Below are 9,453 nucleotides of genomic sequence, written 5' to 3' on the forward strand. Positions count from 1 at the left end.
TGAACCTGGACAACCAGGTCTACAGTGATCATTGAATGACTGAAGGTCCAGTAAGTACTGCCACATTTATCCTGATCATGTCTGGCATTTTTACAAGGCAGAGAGCGGCTTCATCTCCATTCTGACAAAGAATGAATCTTGTCCGTGACAGCTGCTGAGAAGACGAGAGAGAAACATGAACAAATGAACTAAAGTAAGGACACGACTGACATGTCAGCGTCAGGATCATTTTAGACACAACTGCAGTTAAATGTCCCTCGAACGTGGTTTCCAAGAGACCACTGAACACACCACATTAAAAAACAAGCAGCATGAAGCAATCAGTGCTAGTATTACTCATATCAATAAAGTGTTGTAATGTCTTGTACTGTATGTGTCCTTACCTGTAAACTGAAGCACCAGCATCAGGTTTAAAGACATTTTAATCCATCCGAATTCAAACATTGTTCCCGTGTTGCCCATCTTTTTTTTCTGCGTCTCGTTCTCACGCTCGTCTCTGATCTACTTCTTAAGAACAACTCGTGCAATGTGGTGTTTACTTCCTGAGAGAAGTGTTTATCAGTTCCTCATTGTGACATCTCTCCTCTTTTGTAATGTGCTGTGTTCATGAAGGAAGAGTTTCTCCCACGATGAGCAGTAGCACCCTGACAGCAGGTGGTGTCTGTCTAACCGTCACCCAGGATAACTTTTCCTTACCTCTGGCTTAACTGAACTATAAATGAGCACCTGTGAGGCATACGTCCTGAGGGTTACGTGTGTATAATATAAAGGTGGCATTACAACTAGGCTGAGTTAATTGAGACATCGAACATGTTACGATCATCTTACTAAAACATCATAACTGTGACTGAATAAACTATCACGAGAAGAAATATAACAAAAATGTACATATCCTATACTTATATAAGAGGAGTATAAGAAATAGGAAGCGAAGAGTTATAGAGAAGTGCCACATATAATATATATGGAGTATTAGCTAGAGAACAACACAATAGTTTATCAAATACTCTAACTAACAACATGAGACGACTACATCAGAAGGTAAAGACTATTAAGGAAAATATTTAATATATTTACGTTCTACCTGCTTCCTTTATTGCTTTTCACTGTTTTTGAACGTTCTCTATGTAGATTTGATCAATATAAGTGTTCTCAGTTTGTTGAACTCCTGGATTTCACTCTCGTCAGGCTACGATAGACGCCTTCATGTGACATTGTGCAGAACTACTAATAAATGTATTTAACTCAACGCTACATGAACAAGAAACCGCGCTAGCACTTGCAGGTCAATTCAGTATCCAGGACGAACGCGTGCACCATAGTGACATATACTCAAAGATGGTGAATATGGATAAACATCTATAACTCCACATGAACGGGAATAACAAAGAAACACTAGAAACAACGTCCAACACACACTCAACACTGAGGATAAACTATAAATAACAACAAAATTAACAGAAAGGACCATCTTTTGTCTGATGATGAAACAACACTCTAATGAACATGTGATGCAGGTAAAGTTAAAGGTGATGTCAGACTGTTTCTGTTTCTGACTCTAACGATTCATTTATAATCATGGAAATATTTCATATTATTTCTAATTAATGAAATCAGAGTTTTAGTTTCTATTTCATAGTTGTGGTATCAGAAGAGTCTGTATCATGTCATCCTGAGCTGCACTGTAAAAAATAATCCTAATTTTACGGAAAATAACTCTTAAGTTTTCTAACAGTAAATTACTGCTTAGAAAAAACTTAAGACAACCAGGCTCCTGGCTGAGCCGTGCGAAGATGCTGCTAACACGGTTAGCTGTCACACACTGTTACATTAGTCTTACAGGCTACATGCGATCATATATTGTGAGGAGTAACTTGTAATGTTATTGTAGCTGAAGTTAGCATGTGTGCTAACGTTAAATCTGTAAAAACCACAGTGTAAACGTTTTCTAACACTAAGACTGATGATGAATAACGGCTCCTGGACTTTTTTGCACCTATCCCTCCATCACTTATGGACGGCTGCAACAGCTTCCAGTCAACCTGTCAGACTGTTGCTCTGTCCTCCACGGAGCTATGAAGCATTTATTTTACATCTCTACTATAATTATTCTTGTTACTAAATAAGATTTATCCACCTCTTTATGATGCAGACTTGTTTGTGTGACAGTGAAGTTTACCTGCCACCTTCATTCACAACTGTATTCTAGTTTTAATTTGTCAGTTCAAATCCATTCGTGCTCCTGTCTCCTTCCCACACCTTCGACTGAGAGAACAAATGAGCTGAGGCTTCTTTAGGAGGCGTTCACTTCCCTGTTTTAGTGAAGTAGGGCTGGGACGATTATTCGACGTAATCGACGTTGTCGATTATAAAAGATATTCGACGTGGAATTTTAGTGTCGACGCGTCATGCAAAACCACACAGGGTAAATGTTCATAGAACAAAACCGGAACTTTCTAATGGGACCGTTTATATCCAGCGTCTTTGGTTCACCCGGATACAAGCGCAGCGCAAGTGCTGGGACAACGCGGTGACATAGTTGAAGTCATTGACTACGTGAATCTATTTGAACAACATGGCGGCGTCTACCAGCAGTACGACGGAGTGTGTGGAGCAACACGCTGCAAAAAAGGCTCGCACACGGTCCTCCAAAGTTTGGGAATACTTTAATCTTGACACCAACAGTGCGGTAGTCTGCAGAGTCTGCAAAGTGCATCTTCATTTGTGTGTGTGTGTGTGTGTGTTGGACGGGGCAAATTGTTATATTAAATGACTAACTGTAAAATAATTGCAATAGAATTACTGTTAGGTTAATAAAAAAAATAATCGTTAGATTAGTCGAATAATCGAAAAAATAATCGCTAGATTAATCGTCTAAAGAATATTCGTTTGGGACAGCGCTATAGTGAAGTGTCACTTCCTTACCACGACTTGAGTCCTTTTTTCCATCTTTCAGCCGATTCATTCATTCAGATGTTTTCACAACTTAGCATCTGACTTTGCTGTCAAACATTAGAAACATTGATATGAGCTGATTTCACCAGTTTTCATTCAACACTTGATTTTAAACTTTGGCCCATGATGTTTACATCATCCTGGAAAGAGGAAGGTTGAGGAAGGAGTTATAGATGTAGCTGTGCAACTGTTGTTGTCCCCGCAACACAACTGAGTAAAGAGTTCATGGTAATGTTTGACATCACACATAAATGCAGAAGTAAGTCAAACACGTCGCCCTCCAGTCGCCTGCAGCTGATGGTACAAGACAGTGCTACTAGGAAACTGAGAACTAAAGAGGAACTATTTCAACATGTGTGTGTGAACAGAAGCAGCACAGCTCTCAAAGTTTTACCGCCGAAATTCGGGACTTCAGTCTGTGAAAATAATGAAGGCTTCATTAAACAGGCTCGTGACGTTTCATGTGTGACTGCTCTACCTTTAGTTTTCCTTCCCCATCTGATCAAGCCACTACCGGCGATTATTAAGAGCGCGCGCTAAACCACAGCCACAAATGACGTACTGCCACCACTGCCTGGTTTGGTGTAGATTGTGTGTTATTGTTGAATGAAATATCGATCTTGCAGAACTAGTCGTTGTTGTGTACGCCTTGGCGCATTGCGTCAGTCTGCGAATTGATACGTTCATAACCTGGTCAGCGAAAGAGCTAAGGGTTATGAAGAGATACGAGTGGGAGAATAGAATGATTTGACGTTCATAAAGTTCTTTGTACAAGATTTTTTTCGTTATTAACGGATGTGGCACTTTTCGTGTTTGGTGTGTAGTAGTAGGGGACAATGGCCCCACAGACTGACATCTTACTGAGTATCGAATTGTGGTAGGAGTCTCTTTAGAGGTGAGTTATTAGTCTAATTGATAGCATTTGCGTACGTCGTCTTATTCTCTTAAAGTGTGATCAAGCATGCAGCGTGATAATAAATGAGATGAGCCTACACTAAAGAAGCGATCAAAGATGGTTGGCGGTATTATTTGTTAAGGGGTAGAGATCGAAGTTAGAGTTCTCTGTAGAGTCAAGACAGGGAGAGGTGTTGTTGTTATTGTATACTTACGGTTGTTGATAGAGTATAGTTCGAGGGCGTTTCCATTGTACATGTGGTTGTGTCGATGATGCTACTGAAACGGAGGTTAGGGCGAAATTTCTAGAACAAAAAACAGAAAACCAGCTACCAGAGAGATGTATTTGATGATGTGTTGCGTGCTGATTAGTTGTTAGGTGTATTATCTCCACTCGTCGACGAGCAGAACGACGAGATGTGAATGCTAGTCTGTTGGTAAGAATGTTGCCAATATGTGCGGAGTTGGTCGAAGATGTAGGCATACAAAGCCTCGTTAGTTTCATCTTCCGGCTGGGTTGACTCTAGTGTAGGTGGAAGGTGTTCGTGATCCATGCAGGCTGACCCGGTGGCTGTCATCTGAGTTTAGATTGTGGTTATTAATGATTATCGATGAGTGACTGTTCGTAGACGCAGTCGTAGTGACTCACTCGGATTATAGCGCGTTGGTTGACTTGTGATGAAGATGAGCAGTGTTAAGATGACACACGGGCTGAGCAGGTACGAGGTGTTGACTCTATGTTGATGCATCATCCTTTAATACCTCTATACAGGCCACTGCACTAGGTATCCACAGCCTCCATATGCCGACACTGAGCAGAACAAGACGACCATATCACCGTCCTTCTGTTCAGTCACTGGTGAAGACGGAGACATTGAGGGACAAGAAACAAGAGAGAATGAACCTCATCACTGTAATAATCATCATGATTGTAAAGTTTCAGGTTTTAACAGACAGTTTGATGTAAATACTCACTGGTAACAACAGACAGACAAGCCAGCAGGAGTCTGACTTGTTGTTTCCTGATTGTCAAATCTGTCTGCAGCCGTACGCCAACATCCTCACGTGGGACGTTCTTTAGAACCAGAGAACAGTTCTCTGTCAGACTCAGTCTGTCTGATTTAGTCTGAGCTTTACCAATCTCCCAGAACAACCAGTCTACTGCTGAGATAGATGACTGAAGGTCCAGTGTAGCTCACATTTATCCTGATCATGTCTGGCATTTTTACAAGGCAGAGCGGCTTCATCTCCACTCTGACAAAGAAGGAATCTTGTCCTGTGACAGCTGCTGAGAAGACGAGAGAGAAACATGAGAAAACTAGAACCACCTACATGCACCGTCGGTCGTTCTCCGCCACTCAGAGACTAGTTCCAGGGTCACTTCCGTGTTATCTATCCACATGTCACCGATATAGTATGAGGACCAAGATGTATATGGTCAGTGGGAGCTCTAATAGATAGTCAATTATCCACCAACCTCCTCCTGACGCCTGGACTGTTGTACTTCTTTATACTACGTCTACTAACGATCCCTTATGCTCCTGTCATAACATTACTAGAATCACCTTAGCAACAAAACGCATAAATATGATGTCATAATATAACCTGTCATTGCACAAACGACCTGGGGTGAACTGGACTCCAATCGTCATCAGAGCGGGAACTGTTGATCTTTAACATGTCAGTGGTGATGTCTAGAGACAAATACAAACTGAATTTGATAATGACTCTTATCCTTGATTTAGAGACTCCATAATAACTTGTTTCACATTCAAACACACAACTACAGCTGTATTTAACGACTGTGTTACTGAAAGCACCACTAGTCAAGTTTCCTCTATGATTATCTATTATCGTGTGTTATATGTTGTCCTTGACCTTGTGGAACTTAAGGGCCCCAGCATCAACAAAACAAAGAGCATTTTAATCCATTTAGTCCATATTGAGTTCAACCATCTGCTACGACTGTCCTCCTTTCTCAACCTTACGACTGAGAGAACCAAATGAATGGCTGAGGCTTCCTTTAGGAGGCGTTTCACTTCCTCTGTTTGTAAAATAACCCTTTTAAATAAATAGAAATATTAATGACATTTTCTGTAAATTTATTGTTGTTAAACTTTATTTGAATTAATATTTTACTTTAATTTTACGGTTTTTGTTCGGCAGCCGCTGCCGGTCATTTGACTGTTTTTTTATGATTTCTTTTTTACAGTGTGCAGTGATGAAGAAGAGTAAAAGCTTCATCAGCATCATTAAAGAATCTGTTCAGAAGCTAGAAGTTATTATGTAACAATGACGCAATAAAATCACCATAAATCTTAAGAAGCATCAGATCGTTCAGAGCTTCCCTGGTGATTCAGGTAAACGTCCATCACTGATCTCAGTAAAGTCTCTGACAGGAAGGAAGATATTTCATATATTACACTCATTTATCTCAGAAACCAGATACAGATAATCTACAGCACCTGGACAAAAAGGCGTCTTACAACAACTACTCCTGGAAAAACGCGATGAAATGAATCATGAAAATGAAATGTACAAATCTACAAGATTGTAATAGAACGGCATCAAGGCCAAACAATGCTACACGTCTGAGATCCACATTAATATCTGGATCTGCACCAAGCTGTGCAAAGATCTCAACATCATAAATAAGCCTGATTTTCTTTTTTACATCAAGACCCAAACATTACTCCCTGAGAAATTGACAAGAAAAGAGTCTGCTGGAAAACAACCTCCTTGGTGGAGGTAACTACAACAACCAGAAACAACACATCCTCAAATATTAGTTGAATCAATAACTATAAATAACAGAGTCATGATTATATACAAAATATAAGTTACTATAAAATGCTCTCCAGGATTTGGACAGGACAAACCATTTTCCTGTTTGATCAGCACATATCAGTAACACAGTAACTCAGTAACATAATGATAACACAGGGAACTACACTGTGACCTCTGATTTGTTCGGTTTGTCGACGGTGGCGTAGACGTCTCTGGGATCAGCGGCGGCTCCAGCTGAAGAGGAGGGAGTCTTCACAGTGCTGTAGGTCACCGCATCATCATCATCATCATCTTTAACCTGAACCTGAGAGATGACGCAATAGAATAAAAACTTCAATAATAAAAGAAACAGCATGACAACTGAGTTACTACAGATAAAAGAATTGTAAGGATTTTTGTTTTTGTAATTCTCATTTCAGCCACAAGAGGCTGTGAAAAAAAAAAGATCCCAAGAGAATTTTTTCTTTGCCGATTAAAATACGTTTCTATCCGACTCACACCTCGACAAATCACCAGGAAAAGAGCGTAAATACTTTTGGTCCCGTGTAGACCGGGGTAGTGCTGCACTTTAGCCTCTTGTGGCCAAAATGAGTTTTACAAAAACAAACTCTCCTGACAAAAACGAAATAAATAATTCTCCTTGTTTGACCACTAAAATATCAACTGTTGGACGGACTGCAGTTAAACTCATGGTCCCCAGAGGATCAATCGTACCGACTTTGTCGACCTCCCTATTTCCCCACTGCCACTGATTGACATTTTTGGATCTTTGTGAACCATTTTCACAACTTTGGATGGATGGCATTAAATCTTATCATAATAACGTTAGTGATTGTGCCACCGTGAAGTTGATATTTGTGGTTTTAAGTGAAATATCTGCAGCAATTATTTGATGGATTGCCATGAAAAAGCAAATTTTCTTCCGCTCGTCCAGGGTCAGGTCGCGGTGGCAATGAGCTAAGCAGGTATCCAGACGTCCATCTCCCCAGCAACACTTTCCAGCTCCTCCTGGAGGATCCCGAGGCGTTCCCAGGCCAGATGGGATATGTAGTCCCTCCAGCCAGTTCTAGGTCTACCCCGGGGTCTCCATCTTTCCCTCACTCATGAACAAGATCCCAAGATACTTGAACTCCTTCACTCGAGGCCGTAACTCACCCCCAACCCGGAGGGAGCAGTCTGATCTGTCGCTAACACAGCTGTAGACTCACAATGTTGTGTCTTCACTCACCACCATCACCAGTATAACCAGTGAGACAGCTCACCTGGGCTCTACCATCGGTCTTCTTGGTGTAGCTGATGGAGGCGTAGGAAACACCTTCTTCAGGATCAGCCTGCACAGTGAGGACAACACGAGCTCAGTGACATGTGAGCATGCTGGATTGGTTGAGTAATTTTACTTCCCCTTTTCTCTGTTGCTCAGTGAAAATAGACTCAAAATGTAACAGAAAGACGTGTCACTCGCTGCTACAGCGTGCAGAACACATACTGTAAAAACACTGAGTGTGACTTTGTACTGGGTGAAGTGGGTGATCTCACCGTGTCCTGACCGGTCTCTGGAGCAGACTGACTCACTGCAGGGTTTAAGCTCAGTCCCTGGAAAATACAGCCAATGGCCACATGTTACAGAACATACTGCAACCCTCACCTTTACATTTTACAGTACAGCTGGTAGAAGGTTGCTCTGATAGTAAGTGATTATTAAATGTGAAAACTCACCGTGTTGTCATCCGCCCATCTTTTGTTTCCTGGAAAAACAAAAAGCGAATCGACTTCATCTGTGAAAATGAAGCTTCATTAAAAACAGCTCGTGACGTTTCCATGTGTGACTGCTCTCACCTTTAGTTTTCTTCCATCTGATCAGCACTACGGCGATTATTAAGAGCGCCGCTAAACCCACAGCCACAATGACGTACAGCCACCACTGACCTGGAGGGAGAGTAAAAACACTGAAAACATTTTGACTGCTGATCTCTTGTTTCATAACCTGCAGCGAAAATATTAAAAAATTAAAAGAATCTTTTGCAAAAGTTTTGACAATTTCTTTGAGAAGTACATTTTCTGTTGGTATAAAAACCATGTCCTGACGGTCTCTGGAGCAGACTGACTCACTGCAGGGTTTAAGCTCAGTCCCTGGAAAATACAGCCAATGGCCACATGATACAGAACATACTGCAACCCTCACCTTTACATTTTACAGTACAGCTGGTAGAAGGTTGCTCTGATAGTAAGTGATTATATTAAATGTGAAAACTCACCCGTGTTGTCATCCGCCCATCTTTTGTTTCCTGGAAAAACAAAAAAGCGAATCGACTTCATCTGTGAAAATGAAGCTTCATTAAAAACAGCTCGTGACGTTTCCATGTGTGACTGCTCTCACCTTTAGTTTTCTTCCATCTGATCAGCACTACGGCGATTATTAAGAGCGCCGCTAAACCCACAGCCACAAATGAGAACGTAGCAGGCCACGCATAGACATAGAACGCTACCACTCGACAAACATTTGTGTTGAACTGCGTATGATAGGGACTCGGTCACATTATTAGATACTCAGTAGTGCATTGGTATTATTAATAAATTAATTAGGGAATTCTTGGTTGTTATATATAAGAGGTAAGACATATATCTTATTGCACGAAAGACATCTTTCAATAGTTGGTGAGAGCATCCGTTAGGGAGCCGGTAAGGAAGAGCTGGATATCTATAACATATATGTAGATTCAACTTCATTGGGAAGGTCATCCAGTGGATTGATTCTTAAGTAAACTGTAACCATCTAAATGATCAAGATGCAGATAATAAATTGATCTCATTATAGAA

The 9,453-nt window shown here is 40.9% G+C and overlaps 1 long non-coding RNA gene across 1 annotated transcript; it reads right to left on the reverse strand.

The window, feature by feature from the left end:
• Window positions 1-6,027: 6,027 nt before the first annotated feature.
• On the reverse strand, window positions 6,028-8,561 carry LOC111240205. Its single transcript, XR_002665920.1, has 5 exons — window positions 8,473-8,561; window positions 8,353-8,381; window positions 8,173-8,229; window positions 7,899-7,967; window positions 6,028-6,940 (listed from the first exon to the last, which is right to left on the reverse strand). It is a non-coding gene; the product is annotated as an uncharacterized LOC111240205 (long non-coding RNA).
• Window positions 8,562-9,453: the final 892 nt, after the last annotated feature.

This window comes from Seriola dumerili, unplaced genomic scaffold (assembly GCF_002260705.1).
Source record: "Seriola dumerili isolate Sdu_G_001 unplaced genomic scaffold, Sdu_1.0 BDQW01022209.1, whole genome shotgun sequence".
NCBI classification, from domain to species: Eukaryota; Metazoa; Chordata; class Actinopteri; order Carangiformes; family Carangidae; genus Seriola; species Seriola dumerili.